Here is a 19,289-nt window from a genome sequence, read left to right as displayed (position 1 = left end):
ATAATGAGCTGTGTACCAACACAAGACGTAGTCTTAAGTACTTTTAAAAGGATATCATGGAACGGTATAAAATACATAATTTACTTTTAAGAGATATTTATATATGTAGGAAGAATGATGTACAGCAATTTTTTTTAAGTGTATAGAAAAGAGGAGCAGAAAGGTACTCTAGACTGCTACCGGGATTTTCCCTTGGGAAGGGAGTGAGACTGGGGGAGGGAAAAATTGAAAGGGATTCTTAACGTTTCATGCTCTACGCCTCTGTAGGGTTTCTGTACAAAATCTTTTACAATGATAGTATATTCGTGTATTATCCGTGCCATTTAAAAAATGTCAAAGAATATGTCAAAGAGGTTTTGTTACACTGAAGAAAACACATAGAGTAGAAATAAAACTAGACTCTAACAACAGTTCAGCTAAATTTAGTGGCAGATACTACGACTACTACGAATGGGTTCAATATCACGGTGAGTATAAGCAAGAACATTCCCGCACAGAATGTGGGCTTTAGGAGAACATAAATCCTACAACTGGCTGCCTAAAGCAGATACAACTAAAAGAATTCTTTTAACTGACACACAAAGCTTAGGTGAGATTCCAGGCAGGTGCTGAGATGGGCAGGTTGTGACAAATGCATGTTGTTTTCAAAGGTGATGAAAACGGTCAGGTAGTAGCTGAGCCCTGATTGCCGTAGTCTTGGTCTGCTTCTCACGATTATGCTGTGTGGCCTTCGTAGGCATTTGACTTGGAGGCCACTCAACCCCGTGAGAACACTGTAAGAGCAGAGTTACAAAAGCATAATGGTAACAATCATAAAAACAATCATCACAGCCATAAAAAGTACTCGTTAACACCAGTATCATGGTAAAAGCATTGAGAGACGAGCCAGTCATTCAATGAAAGTTGGAAACTACAGGTTAAAGAACGAAAGTCCAACAAAACTGAATTGTTATGTCCCAAACAACAGCTGAACATAACACATACAATAAAAATAACTGAAATTCAAGAAAAAGTAAGAGATAAATTGACATTAGAAACCTAATTGTTCCACTATAAAAGCAGCCAAAGCTACCATTTATTGAGATTTTTCTAAGTGCCTGAAACTGTGCTGGGCACCTTACATACATTATCTCAGTCCTCACAGCCCTATAAGGCAGCTGCTATAACTGTTCTCCTTGTTTTACCAATGAGGAGACTGGGATGCAAAGAGGTTAAGTGTCTTTGCCATGAAGACTCAGCTAATCAGAGGTGAACCCGTGACTCAGACTTGAGTCTGTCGAGCTCCAGGGCCCATGCTCTTAACCACGACATTATGTTGCCTCTCAATATGAACTAACCAGAATGTGGGTAATCGATAAATAACAAATTAATAAAAGAAATCGCAGAGCTGATCAACAGCATCAATTGGACAGACAAGGGAGAGACGCAAAAGACAGAAGAAAAGAATACACTTTGTTTTTAAGAATATAAGGATCTCATAAAAATTCATATTACATGTGAAAGGAGATAAAACGAAGCCAGAACATCTAATATTCCACAATATTAAAAACGATAAAAGTAGAAATTAAAAGTGCAGGCAAAATTCCTATCAGCTTCATTCATAATAGCCAAAAACTGAAAACAGCCCAAATGTTCACTAATTGGTGAGTGTGGACAAGCAAACCGTGGTGCATCTACATAACAGATACCGTTCAGCAATGAACATGAGCATTCTGTTGATGTGTGCAACGCATGGACGAATCTAAAAAATATTATTCAGAGCAAAAGAAGCCAGACACAAATTACTAACACTGTATGGTGGCATCTACATGACATTTTCTAAGAGGCAAAACTACTGGAAGAGGGAACAGATCAGTGGTTGCCAGGAACCGAGGGTAGGATATGGAATTTGGTTATAAAGGAGCATTGAAAACTTTTTAGAGTGATTGGTAGAAATGTTCTAGATCATGACTGTGCTGGTTGTCGCACAGTTGTATACATTTGTCAAAGCTCATTAAATTCTCTGGTTAAAAGGCATAAATTTTATTGTATATAAATCACATCTCAATGAACCAGAGTTTTTAAATGCATGCAGAATTTAAAAGCTCGGCACCATATAAAAATTTTAAGTGCTTCAGTACTTCCTACATCAAGAAGAAAATTCCTTATATAACAGAATATTTTGAAAGAATATTTCCATATTAAAAGTGTGGACTTCTCCCAAAGCAGTGCTTAGAAGAGCACTTATTTTTCTCTTAATAAGACTAATAAGGAAGAAAAAATAAATAAAAGCAAATCCCAATTCTTCCCCCAAATTGCTAATCCCTAATTAGCAAATTTATTAAAAATTTTTAAATGTGGGGTGAAAAAAACATATTGGCAATGAATAGAAATGACTATTTTAAAGTAGGGATGATATTCTAAGCTATGCATTCATAAGTATGATTACTAATACTCTGTAGGTAGCTGCTAAGTATGAAATAATAAATTAGATATCACAAAAGAAAGAACGTAAATAGGTCAACAGACTAATTACAGAAGTAGAAACAGTTATAAAAAGTTCATGGCCCCAAAAAACAAATGGCACTACTGGAGTCACTAGATTATTGTCTTAAATTTCAGAAAACAATTGACTCCTTTCTTGCTACCAAAACTATTCCAAAATATAGAGAACAGCATATAACTCAATTTGTTTTTATAAAGTAAATGTGGTTTTGATCATAAAACCTAAAGGCACCATGAAGAAAATTAAATGATAGCTTAATCTTCTGAACTTAAACACAAAAATCCAAAATAAAATCTAGGACACCAGGTGTGAGTTTAGGGAACCAACTCTACCATGGGGATTGGCTCCAGTCAGAGGGCTAGGGCACACCCCAGAGGGCACAGCCAACAAGACATTACGGCAAAGACACCACAGGCCTCCCCCAAACCCAGAGGCTTGGTGTAGACACCAGGCACTGTGCCAGGCTGAGGATACAGGACGACAGAGTCCCACATAGTCTCATTGCGGTGGCTTCTCTTGTTGCGGAGCACGGGCTCTAGGCACGCGGGCTTCAGTAGTTGTGGCACGCAGGCTTCAGTAGTTGTGGCACGCGGGCTCAGCAGTTGTGGCTCGCGGGCTCTAGAGCGCAGGCTCAGTAGTTGTGGTGCACTGGCTTAGTTGCTGCACGGCACGTGGGATCTTCCCGGACCAGGGCTCGAACCCGTGTCCCCTGCATTGGCAGGCGGATTCTTAACCACTGCGCCCCCAGGGAAGCACCAGGGACTCACCTGCTGCTGGACTTGAGTCCTTTCAGGAGCTTTCTCTGTCTTTCTATTGATAGCTCTATTTTCTATTGATAGCTCTATGTTTTTAAGGCAACGTCACTCTGTTTTATCTACAAATATATTGAATATCTGTCAAGAATACTATTTTGTTATTACCCTTTGTGAATTTTCTTGTCTATGTTGCCTGCTTGTTCTTTCAGATAAAATTATAAGTAAAATAGCAATTATGGTAATAAAACGGTTTTTTGAAAACACATTTTTCCTATACTGTCTTTTCACCAGTAACATGGCATATTTTTAATTTTATTTAATTTTTATTTAGTACCACTATGTAAACTCTTTGCCTTCCTGCCAGTTGCATTTATTTTTAACTTTATTGCATTGGTCAGAACTCCTAAATAATGATATGTAAATGGGCTTTCTTGTTCTCAGGGTTTTTGTTGCTCTTGTTGCTGTTTTTGGGGCCACACTGGATGGCATGTGGGATCTTAGTTCCCTAACCAGGGATCGAACCCATGCCCCCTGCAGTGGAAGCACAGAGTCTTAACCACTGGACCAGGGAAGTCCCGGTCTTGTTCTTGGTTTTGATGGTAAATGCTTTACCATTAAAAGTAATAAGTATATTGCTTTAAACAATAAAAATGAGGAGATAGACAACTGCTAAGCCAAATATTGGCAATAAGGCATAAAGATGACTGCACGTCTTTTCAAAGTCATACCGAAGCTTTATTTAACAGCCGCTGCCCCCCCACCCAGGGGTTATTTCATTCTCTAGCAGAATGTACTTTTATTTACTATTTACCACGGATACAAGCCAAGCCCCTGTGAAGCTATATGTTAACTTGTATGCTTAGACTTTTGTCCAGTGAAGAAGCAAATGATTTTTGTCTAGTACTAAAGATAACCCAAAAGCTTATAGTTTTATTGCCCTGTACGGCACTAACTGTTTTGCCTGTGAGGTAGACAACTAGCTTCAGCACGCCTTTCCCAACTGACAAATGCTCTGAGAATCAGCCCCGTCATGTTGCTGGTCTTCTGGGTTAGGTAAATCGTTGACATATACTCACTCTACATTTAGATGAAAGTCATGTTTTCAACTTTTGAAAAATTATACTGCTTATACGTTAAACAAATAATGACACAAATCACCACCCAATTACAATTGTGGTAAGGGCTCTGAAGGAAATGGGGGTGACCTGTCATGGATCGAGGGGTTCTGGAGGAAATGGTGCTTAAACGGAGGCCTGGAGGCTGGCTGCACTTCCAGGAGACACGCGGGCAGGGAAGAGCCATCCACAAGTTGGTCCTTCCTAGGGTAATCTACTGACTACATCTAAAGATCCCCAAAGCCACAGAGGAAGGTAACCGAAAATTACTCTCTACAACTGCTGAAGCAGAGTTGTCTTGTATTTCTACACCAACGCAATTTTCAAAATAAAAATAATAAATAACAATGGTAATTATATCTACTGTTGACTCAGAGTTTACTACAGTGCTCCAGGTCTCGTACTAAACACTTGAAATGTATTACCTTCAATCCTCACGACAGTCCTAAAAGGTAGTTACCATTATTATCTCCACTTTACAGATGAGAAAACAGGCTCAGAGAGGTGAAGTTACATGCCCAAGAGTACACACTAAGCCTGCCTGATATCAGAGCTGAACTCCTTTGCTGTCCTGCCTCTTCCAAAGATATTTGTTCAAGTTTGTGCCCCTTTATAATGGGGAAGGAGTATGTTATTTTCATTTTTTTAACATAGCCCTTTTTAACATCATGGCAAGAAAGGAACAGGGAGGTGAGACATGTGAAGGGCACTGTGGTTCAGTGTTTACTTTTGCTGGCCCTGCTCATTTTCTAAAGCTTCCCGCTACGGTGATTTGGAAGTAAAAAGCAGGGTTTGCTTAGAGTGACTTTTCAAAAAGAAGAGTGTCTTGTTGAAAACCTGTTTACTCCATGCCTCTGCTTTTACCTATTCCCCAACACAGGTCCCTCTGTTGCTTTTCTCTCATCTGTAAGCCCTGAGCACTTGTCCAGAAGCTTTTAGCCCAACTGAGTAGGCAAAAAGCCTTCGCCACCACTTACCTTGCAACTGGCTATAAGGTTCTCGTTAAGTGTTTGTCTGACTATTCAGTCAAGGATTGAGAGTCCATTGTGGGCAGAGTCCATTTGCCTTGATTGTGTGTAAGCTTTCCAGAGTTCACTGCTTGGTTTCTGTTCCTTTTCTTTTTCCATTGGTACTTCCTGCTTTTAAGCTGAGAATTATATAAAAATGGAATTATCCCGTTGCCTTCCTTAATCTTATATTCAAGAAGAACACATGTGTCTTTTGTATTTACCGAAATATTTCCCAAGTGACCCAAAGGTATATTGAATTCTCTCCTGGGTTCCTATGGCTTGGAGTCTAATACCAGCCATGGCCCTTCATGACTTTTTTAAAAATCTTGAACAGCCTACAACAAAATCACAGAATTCCAAAATACCTGAACTAAAGGCCCCTTAGAGATTGTCTAGTCCAACTTCTACATTTTACACAGTGAAAAAGAAAGGCTGGTAAAGTTCCTGTGCTAAGACCTCACCCGAGTATATTAATATTTACTTTGCATTATATATTTTGCCTTCCCAATTATACACTCTTTGAAAACAAAGACCTTTGACAAACATTTTTCATATGGCATCTGCGACATGTATCTATGAATGGAATAGATATTTAGAAGGGATCGGGGCATGGGTGTTTCATAAGACCTCCTGCTCAGGGACCTCTGCCCTAAACTGAGTGAGATGAGATACAATCCGTAAGAGATGCACAAGGTTCTAAATGAGACTGTCAGGAACCTAGAGAAATTCCATCCCAGCTCAATGGGTCCCTTGGGGGAGCTTTGGGCTTTATTCTGTTTGCTTTTATTATGTATGTAGTACGTGGACACACACTTGTGAAAGATCCAGGCAACACAGTGTCTTTCTATATAAAATATCTGATCTACCACTTAATTGCACGTGACCTTGGACAAACCCCTTTTAAGTCCCCTGTCTCAGTTTCCCCACCTGTAAACTTCAAAAATAAAAAAACTCAGTTCATATGGTTATTGTGGTAATTAAGTGAAATTTTATATTTATACTCTATATATTAAGCTATCATCACAGTGCCTGGAGCATATTATGTGTTCCATAAATGATAAGTATTACTATATCATTGTTAGGAATGATTCCTAACACTTGAATAACAATTTTCATTTTGATCCTAATAGAGAGTAGAAGTGAGTAGTGTTCTCCTCACTTCAAAGATCAGCAAATTGAGGTGCAGAGGGGATAAATGCTTGTTCCAAGGTCACATTTCTAGCTCAGAAATGGCAGACCTGAAATTCAGACCAACCCACTCTGAATCAAGACCCTTCTCTTGCCCCATGGTAATGCCCCAAGGTAATGCATACTACCTTTCATTAATGATGAAAAATAAATGAGATTCAATCAACAGTATTTTTAAAATACTGAGCACCTCATAGATGCCAGGCACTGTTCTAAACATTGAGGCTAAAAACAGGAGCAAAATAGACAAAAACCTGTTCTCATCCTTGAGGGTGAAGACAGTCAATAAGAGACTAAATGGGTGAAACACATAGTATGTCAAATGAAGGGGAGCAGTATGAAGAAAGTTAGCTTGGGAAAGGGAGAAGGGGTGTGCCCAGGATTAGAGGACAGAGTACAGTTTTAGAGATGATGACCTGGGTTGGCCTCACTGAGAAAAGTGACCCTTGAGTGAAGATCTGGGGAGGTGAGAGAAGAAGGCAGACGGACATCTGGGGAGAGCAATCCAGAAAAAGGAACTGGGAAGTGGAGAGGCCCTGAAGTGAGAGCATGCTGATTGGTCCAAAGAACAACAAGGAGGCCAGTGAGGTGGATGCGGAGTGAGCCAGGAGAGGGGATGATGGGATGAAGGTAGAGAAGCAATGCAGGAGAGCGCTGGTGGCCAGACAGTGAAGAGTGGGCAGGACTTCAAAAGGATGAGAGCCACTGGAAGGTTGTGTGCAGAGGAATGTCATGGTTTGACTTCTGCTTCAGAGGCTCGCTCTGGCTGCTGTACTAAAGGTTAGACGATAGGGAGGAAAGGGTAGAAGCAGGGAAACGTGTCAGGGGACTATTGCAAGAGAAAGAGGATGGTGGCTTGGACCAGGAAAACAGCAGTGCAAGGAGGGAGAAAGTGACCAAATTTTGGAGAGATCCTATTTTATTATGAAAATTTTCAAACACTGTAAAAGCAGGGAGAGTGATACAGAAAACCCCCATAAATCCATCACTCAGATTCAGTAATTTTCAAGATTTTGCCACATTTGCTTAATCAGCTTTTTTTTTTTTTTTGGCTTAAGTATTTTAAATTGCATACATCGTTATCAGTTCACTGCTACATATTCTATGCAATACACATATCATTAAAAATATGAATATTTCAGGGGTGTGGCCAAGATGGCAGAGTAGAAAGACCCTGAGCTCACCTCTTCCCATGGGCACACCACAATTATAACTACTGACAGTGCAGCTATTGATGAGAAAGCACAGAATACTAGCAGAAAAGATCTTCTAACTAAGGATATAAAGAAGGAACCATAACAAGATGGGAGGAGGGACAGAGTCGTGGTATAGTCAAGACCCATATCCCGGGTGGGTGATTCACAAACAGGAGAATAATTGCGGACGTTCCTCCCAAGGAATGAGGGGGTCCAGCCCCCACGCTGGGCTCCCCAGCTGGGGGTCCTGCTCTAGGAAGACAAGTTCCCAAAACACTTTCCTTTGAAGGCCACTGGGGCTTACTTCTGAGAGAGCCAGAGGGCTGTGGGAAACAGAGACTCCACTCTTAAAGGGCACACACAAAATCTCACACGCTCCAAGACCCAGGGCAGAAGCAGTCATTTGAAAGGAGCCTGGGTCAGACTCACATGCTGATCCTGAAGAGTCTCCTGGAGAGGCAGGAGGTAACTGGAGCTCCCCGTGGGGACACAGACACTGGTGGCAGCCATTCTGGGGAGCTGGTTCTACCACGTGGACACTGATGCTGACTTACCAGGTGAATTCTATCAAACACTGGGAGAAGAGTTAATCCCTATCCTTCTCAAACTATTCCCAAAAAATGCAGAGGAAGGAATGTTTCCTAACTCATTCTATGAGGCCAGCATCACCCAGATACCAGAACCAGACAAAGATACCACACAAAAAAGAAAATTACAGTCCAATATCACTGATAAACCCAGATGCAAAAGTCCTCAACCAAACACTAGCAAACCGAATCCAACAATACATGAAAAGGTTCATACACCATGATCAAGTGGGATTTATCCCAGGGGTTCAAGGATGGCTCAATATCTGCAAATCAATCAAGGTGGTAACACCCATATTAAGAAATTGAAAAATACATATATGATCATCTTAATAGACACAGAAAAAGCTTTTTACAAAATCCAACATCCATTTATGATAAAAAAAAAACTCTCTGGAAATTGGCCTAGAGGAACATACCTCAACATAATAAAGGCCATATATGAAAAGCCCACAGCTTACATCATCAACAGTGAAAAGCTGAAAGCAAGATCAGGAAAAAGACAAGGATGCCCACTCTCGCCACTTTATTCAGCAGCCCACTGTCACCACTTTTATTCAACATAGTATTGAAGTCCGAGCCACAGCAATCAGACAAGAAAAGGAAGTAAAAGGAATCCAAATCGGAAAAGAACTGTTACTGTTTGCAGATGACATAATAGTATATAGAGAAAATCCAAAATATGTCACCAAAAAAAAACTATTAGGACTCATCAATAAATTCGGTAAGGCTGCAAGATACAAAATTAATATACAGAAATCTGTTGTGTTTTTACACACTAACAATGAACTATCAGAAAGAGAGAGAAAGAAAATAATCCTATTCACAATCATATCAAAAAGAACGAAATATCTAGGAATAAATCTAACCAAGGAGTTAAACGATTTGCTCCTGGAAAACTACAAGACACTGATGAAAGAAATTGAAGATGACATGCACCCCAATGTTTATTGCAGCACTATTTACAACTGCCAGGACATGGAAGCAACCTAAATGTCCATCAACAGAGGAATGGATAAAGAAGATGTGGTACATATACACAATGGAATATTAGCCATAAAAAGGAACAAAACTGTGCCATTTGCAGAGACGTGGATGGACCCAGAGACTGTCATACAGAGTGAAGTAAGTCAGAAAGAGAAAAATATTGTATATAAATGCATATATGTGGAATCTAAAAAAATGGTACAGATGAACTTATTCACAAAGCAGAAATAGAGACACAGACATGGAGAACAAACATATGGATAACAAGGGGGGAAGGGGGGAGTAGGATGGATTGGGAGATTGAGAATGACATATATACACTACTATGTATAAAATAGATAACGAATGAGAACATACTGTATAGCACAGAAAACTCTACTCAATGCTCTCTGGTGACCTAAATGGGAAGGATATCTAAAAAAGAGTGGATATATTTGCTGTACAGCAGAAAATAACACAACATTGTAAGGCAGCTATACTCCAATAAAAAAAAAAGAAATTGAAGATGACATAAACAGACGGCAAGATATACTGTCTTCGTGGACTGGAGGAATTAATATTGTTAAAATTACCATACTATCCAAGGCCATCTGCAGATTCAATGCAACCCCTATCAAAATACCAATAGCATTCTTCACAGAATTAGAACAAATAATTCTAAAAATTTGTGTGGAAAACTAAAAGACCCTGAATAGTCAAAACAATTTTGAGAAAGAACAAAGCTGGAGGTATCATGCTCCCTGATTTCAGGCTATATTACAAAGCTAAAGTAATCAAAACAGTACAGTACTGGCACAAAAAGACACACATAGATCAATGAATAGAGAGCCCAGAAATAAACTCATGTACTTACTGGCAATTGATCTATAACAAAGGAGGAAGAATATACAATGGGAAAAGACAGCCTCTTCAATAAACTGTGTTGGGAAAACTGGACAGCTACATGCAAAAGAACAAAACTGGACTACTCTCTCACACCATACACAAGAATAAATTCAAATGGATTAAAGACTTAAATGTAAGGCCTGAAACTATAAAACTCCTAGAAGAAAGCAGGCAGTAAAGCTCTTTGACATCAGTCTCAGTAGTATTTTTTCGGATCTGTGTCCTCAGCCAAAGAAAACAAAAGCAAAAATAAACAAAGGGGACTACTTCAAGCTTAAAAGCTCTTGCACAGTGAAGGAAACTATCAACAAACAAAAAGGCCACCTAATGAATGGGAGAAGATACTTGCAAACAATATATCCAATAAGGGGTTCATATCCAAAATATATAAGAACTCATAAAATTCAATACCAAAAAAACAAACAACCCAATTAAAAAATGGGCAGATGATCTGAATGGACATTTTTCCAAAGAAGACATATAAATGGCCAGCAAGCACATGAAAAGATGCTCAACATCACTAATCATCAGGGAAATACAAACCAAAACCACAATGGGATATCACCTCACATTTGTCATCAAAAAGAATGGCTGTCATCAAAAAGACAACAAATAACAAGTGTTGGCGAGGATGTGGAGAAAAGGGATCCTTCATGTACTATTGGTAGAAATGTAAACTGGTGCGGCCACTATGGAAAACAGTATGGAGATTCCTCAAGAAATTAAAAATAGAACTAATGTATGACCCAGCAATTCCACTTCTGGGTACTTACCCAAAGAAAACAAAAACACTAATTAGAAAAAAAAAAAATGCACCCCTAGATTCATTGCAGCATTATTTACCATAGCCATAACATGGAAGCAACCCAAGTGCCAATCAATAGATTAATATATGAAGAAAACGTGGTATACACATATACAATGGAATATTTATCTATTTATTTATTTATTTTTGGCTGTGTTGGGTCTTTGTTGCCATGCACGGGCTTTCTCTAGCTGCGGCGAGCAAGGGCTACTCTTCGTTGTGGTGTGCGGGCTTCTCGTTGCGGTGGCTTATCTTTGCTACGGAGCATGGGCTCAAGGCACGTGGCCTTCAGTAATTGTGGCTCACAGGCTCTAGAGCACAGTCTCAGTAGTTGTTGCGCATGGGCTTATTAGTTGCTCCGCGGCATGTGGGATCTTCCCGGACCAGGGCTCAAACATGTGTCCCCTGCATTGGCAGGCAGATTCTTAACCACTGTGCCACCAGGGAAGTCCCTATACAATGGAATATTACTCAGCCATGAAAAAGAATGAAATCTTGCCATTTGCAACTATATGGATGGACTTAGAGGGTATTAATTCTAAGTGAAATAAGTCACACAGAAAGACAAATAATGTGTGATTTTGCTTATATGTGGAATCTAAAAAATAACTGGACAGCTACATGCAAAAGAACAAAACTGGACTAAAACAAATGAACAACCAAAACAAAACAGAAACAGAGTTATAGACACAGAGAACAAACAAGTGGTTTACAGAGGGGAGGGAGTGGAAGGAAGAAAGAAATAGGTGGTGAGGGAGATTAAGAGGTCCAAACTTTCAGTTACAAAATAAATGAGTCACAGGTATGAAATGTACAGAGCGGGGAATATAGCCAATAACTAGGTAATATCTTTGTATGGTGACATATTGTAACTACACATATCATGGTGATCATTTTGAAATCTATAGAAATATCAAATCACTATGTTGCATGACAGGAACTAACATAGTGTTGTGGTTCAATTATACTTCGAAAACAAACAAACAAACATACAACCAAACTCATAGAAAAAGATATCAGATTTGTGGTTACCAAAGGCAGGGTTTGGGGGAGGGGGAATTGGATGAAGGTGGTCAAAATGTACAAACTGCCAGTTATAAGATAAATAAGTACTAGGATGTAATGTATAATATGATAGATATAACTAACACTGCTACATGTTATATACAAAAGTTGTTAAGAGAGCAAATCCTGAGTTCTCAACACAAAAGGAAAACATTTTTTTTACTTCATTCATTTTGTATTTATATGGGATGATGGATGTTCACTAAACGTATTGTGGTCATCATTTCATGATGTATGTAAGTTGAATCATTACTCTATACACCTTAAACTTATACAGTGCCTTATGTTAAATATATCTCAATAAAAGTGGAATAAAAATGAATATTTTTGAAATATAATTATCATACCTAATAAAATTATCAATAACTCTCAGACCAAAATTCAATTTCCAATTTCTCCCCTTTATTCTGAGCCATGCAGACGACAGGATCTTGGTGTTCCGACTGGGTGTCAGGCGAGTGCCTCTGAGGTGGGAGAGCCGAGTTCGGGACATTGGTCCACCAGAGACCTCCCAGCTCCACGTAATATCAAACGGCAAAAATCTCCCAGAGATTTCCATCTCAACGCCAAGACCCAGCTCCACTCAACGACCAGCAAGCTCCAGTGCTGGACACCCTATGCCAAACAACTAGCAAGACAGGAACACAACCCCACCCATTAGCAGAGAGGCTGTCTAAAATCATAATAAGGTCACAGAAACCCCAAAACACACCACCAGACGTGGACGTGCCCACCAGAAAGACAAGATCCAGCCTCATCCACCAGAACACAGGCACTAGTCCCCTCCACCAGGAAGCCTACACAACCCACTGAACCAACCTTACCCACTGGGGGCAGACACCAAAAACAATGGGAACTACAAACCTGCTGCCTGCGAGAAGGAGACCCCAAACACAGTAAGTTAAACAAAATGAGAAGACACAGAAATATGCAGCAGATGAAGGAGAAAGGTAAAAACCCACCAGAGCAAACAAATGAAGAGGAAATAGGCAGTCTACCTGAAAAAGAATTCAGAGTAATGATAGTAAAGATGATCCAAAATCTTGGAATTAGATGGAGAAAATACAAGAAATGTTTAACAAGGACCTAGAAGAACTAAAGAACAAACAAACAGTGATGAACAACACAACAAATGAAATTTAAAATTCTCCAGAAGGAATCAATAGCAGAATAACTGAGGCAGAAGAACGGATAAGTGACCTGGAAGATAAAATAGTGGAAATAACTACCGCAGAGCAGAATAAAGAAAAAAGAATGAAAAGAATTGAGGACAGTCTCAGAGACCTCTGGGACAACATTAAACACACCAACATTTGAATTATAGGGGTCCCAGAAGAAGAAGAGAAAAAGAAAGGGAGTGAGAAAATATTTGAAGAGATTATAGTTGAAAACTTCCCTAATATGGGAAAGGAAATAGTTAATCAAGTGCAGGAAGCGCAGAGAGTCCCATACAGGATAAATCCAAGGAGAAACACGCCAAGACACATATTAATCAAACCATCAAAAATTAAATACAAAGAAAAAATATTAAAAGCAGCAAAGGAAAAACAACAAATAACATACAAGGAAATTCCCATAAGGTTAACAGCTGATCTTTTCAGCAGAAACTCTGCAAGCCAGAAGGGAGTGGCAAGACATATTTAAAGTGATGAAAGGGAAAACCTACAATCAAGATTACTCTACCCAGCAAGGATCTCATTCAGATTCGACAGAGAAAGAAAACCTTTACAGAGAAGCAAAAGCTAAGAGAATTCAGCACCACCAAACCAGCTTTACAACAAATGCTAAAGGAACTTCTCTAGGCAAGAAACACAAGAGAAGGAAAAGACCTACAATAACAAACCCCAAACAATTAAGAAAATGGTAATAGGAACATACATATTGATAATTACCTTAAATGTAAATGGATTAAATGCTCCAACCAAAAGACATAGACTGGCTGAATGGATACAAAACAAGACCCATACATATGCTTACAAGAGACCCACTTCAGACCTAGGGACACATACAGACTGAAAGTGAGGGGAAGGAAAGAAGATAGTCCATGCAAATGGAAATCGAAAGAAAGCTGGAGTAGCAATTCTCATATCACACAAGATAGACTTTAAAATAAAGACTATTACAAGAGACAAAGAAGGACACTACATAATGATCAAGGGATCAATCCAAGAAGAAGATATAACAATTGTAAATATTTTTGCACCCAACATAGGAGCACCTCAATACATAAGGCAAATGCTAACAGCCATAAAAGGAGAAATCGACAGTAACACACTCATAGTAGGGGACTTTAACACCCCACTTTCACCAATGGACAGATCATCCAAAATGAAAATAAATAAGGAAACACGAGCTTTAAATGATACATTAAACAAGATGGACTTAACTGATATTTATAGGATATTCCATCCAAAAACAACAAAATACACTTTCTTCTCAAGTGCTCATGGAACATTCTCCAGGATAGATCATATCTTGGGTCACAAATCAAGCCTTGGTAAATTTAAGAAAATTGAAATCATATCAAGTATCTTTTTGACCACATCGCTACAAGACGAGATATCAATTACAGGAAAAAATCTGTAAAAAAAACAAACACATGGAGGCTAAACAATACACTACTTAATAACCAAGAGATCACTGAAGAAATCAAAGAGGAAATCAAAAAATACCTAGAAACAAATGACAATGAAAACACGACGACCCAAAACCTATGGGATGCAGCAAAAGCAGTTCTAAGAGGGAAGTTTATAGCAATACAATCCTACCTTAAGAAACAACTCAAATAAACAACCTAACCTTACACCTAAAGCAATTAGAGAAAGAAGAACAAAAACACCCCAAAGTTAGCAGAAGAAATCATAAAGATCAGATCAGAAATAAATGAAAAAGAAATGAAGGAAACAATAGCAAAGATCAATAAACCTAAAAGCCGGTTCTTTGAGAAGATAAACAAAATTGGTAAACCACTAGCCAGACTCATCAAGAAAAAAAGGGAGAAGACTCAAATCAATAGAATTAGAAATGAAAAACAAGAAGTAACACCTGACACTGCAGAAATACAAAGGATCATGAGAGATTACTACAAGCAACCATATGCCAATAAAATGGACAACCAGGAAGAAATGGACAAATTCTTAGAAAAGCACAACCAACGGAGACTGAACCAGGAAGAAATAGAAAATATAAACAGACCAATTACAAGCACTGAAATTGAAACTGTGATTAAAAATCTTCCAAAAAACAAAAGCCCAGGACCAGATGGCTTCACAGGCGAATTCTATCAAACATTTAGAGAAGAGCTAACACCCATCCTTCTCAAACTCTTCCAAAATATAGCAGAGAGAGGAACACTCCCAAACTCATTCTACGAGGCCACCATCATGCTGATACCAAAACCAGACAAAGATGTCACAAAAAAAGAAAACTACAGGCCAATATCACTGATGAACATAGAGGCAAAAATCCTCAACAAAATACTAGCAAACAAAATCCAGCAACACATTAAAAGGATCATACACCATGATCAAGTGGGGTTTATCTCAGGAATGCAAGGATTCTTCAATATACGCAAATCAATCAATGTGATACACCATATTAACAAATTGAAAAATAAAAACCATATGATCATCTCAATAGATGCAGAAAAAGCTTTTGACAAAATTCAACACCCATTTATGTTAAAAACCCTCCAGAAAGTAGGCATAGAGGGAACTTTTCTCAACATAATAAAGGCCATATATGACAAACCCACAGCCAACGTCATCCTCAATGGTGAAAAACTGAAACCATTTCCACTAAGATCAGGAACAAGACAAGGTTGTCCACTCTCACCCCTATTATTCAACATTGTTTTGGAAGTTTTAGCCACAGCAATCAGAGAAGAAAAAGAAATAAAAGGAATCCAAATCAGAAAAGAAGTAAAGCTGTCACTGTTTACAGATGACATGAAACTATACATAGAGAATCATAAAGATGCTACCAGAAAACTACTAGAGCTAATCAATGAATTTGGCAAAGTAGCAGGATACAAAATTAATGCACAGGAATCTCTTGCATTCCTATACATTGATGAAAAATCTGAAAGAGAAATTAAGGAAGCACTCACATTTACCATTGTAACAAAAAGAATAAAATACCTAGGAATAAAGCTACCTAAAGAGACAAAAGACCTGTATGCAGAAAATTATAAGACACTGATGAAAGAAATTAAAGAGGCTACAAACAGATGGAGAGATACACCATGTTCTTGGATTGGAAGAATCAACAATGTGAAAATGACTATACTACCCACAGCCATCTACAGATTCAATGCAATCCCTATCAAACTATCACTTGCATTTTTCACAGAACTAGAACAAAAAATTTCACAATTTGTATGGAAAAACAAAAGACACCAAATTGCCAAAGCAATCTTGAGAAAGAAAAACGGAGCTGGAGGAATCAGACTCCCTGACTTCAGACTATACTACAAAGCTACAGTAATCAAGACAGTATGGTACTGGCACAAAAACAGAAATATAGATCAATGGAACAGGATAGAAAGCCCAGAGATAAACCCACCACATACGGTCACCTTATTTTTGATAAAGGAGGCAAGAATATACAATGGAGAAAAGACAGCCTCTTCAATAAGTGGTGCTGGGAAAACTGGACAGCTACATGTAAAAGAATGAAATTATAACACACCCTAACACCATACACAAAAATAAACTCAAAATGGATTAAAGACCTAATGTAAGGCCAGACACTATAAAACTCTTAGAGGAAAACACAGGCAGAACACTCTATGACATAAATCACAGCAAGATCCTTTTTGACCCACCTCCTAGAGAAATGGAAATAAAAACAAAAATAAACAAATGGGAATGACACTTAAAAGCTTTTGCACAGCAAAGGAAACCATAAACAAGACCAAAAGACAACCCTCAGAATGGGAGAAAATATTTGCAAATGAAGCAACTGACAAAGGATTAATCTCCAAAATTTACAAGCAGTTCATGCAGCTCAATATCAAAAGAACAAACAACCCAATCCAAAAATGGGCAGAAGACCTAAATAGACATTTCTCCAAAGAAGATATACAGATTGCCAACAAACACATGAAAGGATGCTCAACATCACTAATCATTAGAGAAATGCAAATCAAAACTACAATGAGGTATCACCTCACACCAGTCAGAGTGGCCACCATCAAAAAACCTACAAACAATAAATGCTGGAGAGGGTGTGGAGAAAAGGGAACCCTCTTGCACTGTTGGTGGGAACGTAAATTGATACAGCCACTATGGAGAACAGTATGGAGAGGTTCCTTTAAAAACTAAAAATAGAACTACCATACGACCCAGCAATCCTACTACTGGGCATATACCCTGAGAAAACCATAACTCAAAAAGAGTCATGTACCACAATGTTCATTGCAGCTCTATTTACAATAGCCAGGAAACGGAAGCAACCTAAGTGTCCATCGACAGATGAATGGATAAAGAAGATGTGGCACATTTATACAATGGAATATTACTCTGCCATAAAAAGAAACAAAATTGAGTTATTTGTAGTGAGGTGGATGGATCTAGTCTGTCATACATAGTGAAGTGAGAAAGAGAAAAACAAATACCGTATGCTAACACATATATATGGAATCTAAAAAGAAAAAAGAAAAAAAAAGGTTCTTCAGAACCTAGGGGCAGGACAGAAATAAAGACGCAGACGTAGAGAATGGACTTGAGGACACGGGGAGGGGGAAGGGTAAGCTGGGACGAAGTGAGAGAGTGGCATGGACATATATACACTACCAAATGTCAAATAGATAGCTAGTGGGAAGCAGCCACATGGCACAGGGAGATCAGCTTGGTGCTTTGTGACCACCTAGATGGGTGAGATAGGGAGGGTGAGAGGGAGGAGATATGGGGATATATGTATATGTACAGCTGACTCACTTTGTTATAAAGCAGAAACTAACACACCATTGTAAAGCAATTATACTCCAAAAAAGATGTTAAAAAAAAAAAAAAGAAGTTCAAATATCTTGGAGTCAGTATCTTTAGAAAAACACTTAGATGGAAGGCCTGAACTGTGGGTTCTCGTAACAGAGTTAAGCTGAGCCAAACAAAAACCCAAGTATCTGACAGTGGATCTAAGTCTACATGTCTTCCTTTATTTCTTTCCCAATTTCTGCCTTATTCAGAAATAAATGAGCAGCTCTAAAATAAATCATAAAAGGAAAATAAAATAAAGGTTCATTTTTCATGGTCCTCAGGATGGAACACAGAAATACGTGGGCTGGTTTTGGCCCGAGTGTAATGGAGAGATGGGTTTACTTATCCCTAAGTCTTACTTTTGTCTGCCCATCTAATTGTGCTTTATTAATAGATGTTGTCCTAGCTTGCATTATCCCAGAGGTAGAATCCAAGCCAAGAATTTAGGTGCAAGTTATTTATTCAGAAAATTCTCCCAGGAGAAACCTGTAAGACAGTGGGGAAAACAAGCTGCCTACAATCTCACAAAACTGGGGGCTAAAACCTGGAATTCACAGCTGTTGTGTAAACGTCCCCAGATTTAATTAGTACCACTAAAGGATTACACCCTGAAAGTAAAATAGAGCTTAAATAGACAAGGCCTTTACAAACACCGTAATCCAACCTCAAATCAACTAATGACTGAAAGCAATGTATGACTATATTAACTGCCTGACAAAAACTGGAAAAAAAACAAAGAACAAAACAGAACACCTTTTGACAAAGATAACACCACTCAAGCAGCTATTACTTTTCCTACATAATGTCTGGCAATTAATTGAAAATTTTCATGTATGCCAACACACAGGCCCACGAGAAAAATATAGACAATACAAACAGACCAACAGATGATCCAGGTATCAGAGTTATCAGACACGGACTCTCAAATAAAAATAAAAATACATCTGAGTATTACATCAGAGACATCTGTTTCACTCCATCCACCCTTGAATCCTGCATTCCAAAGAAATACTTCACACACTTTCAACTCCTCTAATATTTACTTCCACTTTCACAAATGACAAGCTCATGTTGCTATCTCTGAATTCATACGTTTCAGTTATTATCTACCGACTTCCTATTGCAGTTGATAAGATTTTAGCTCTCTTTCCACTTTCCTGCCTTGCAAATCTCCCTTATATACCTCATTCCTTCCCTTCCTCTCACAGAACACAGTTACAATGAATATATGGT

Source organism: Balaenoptera ricei, chromosome 4 (genome assembly GCF_028023285.1).
Source record: "Balaenoptera ricei isolate mBalRic1 chromosome 4, mBalRic1.hap2, whole genome shotgun sequence".
Lineage (NCBI taxonomy): Eukaryota > Metazoa > Chordata > Mammalia > Artiodactyla > Balaenopteridae > Balaenoptera > Balaenoptera ricei.
This window is presented reverse-complemented; position numbering follows the sequence as displayed.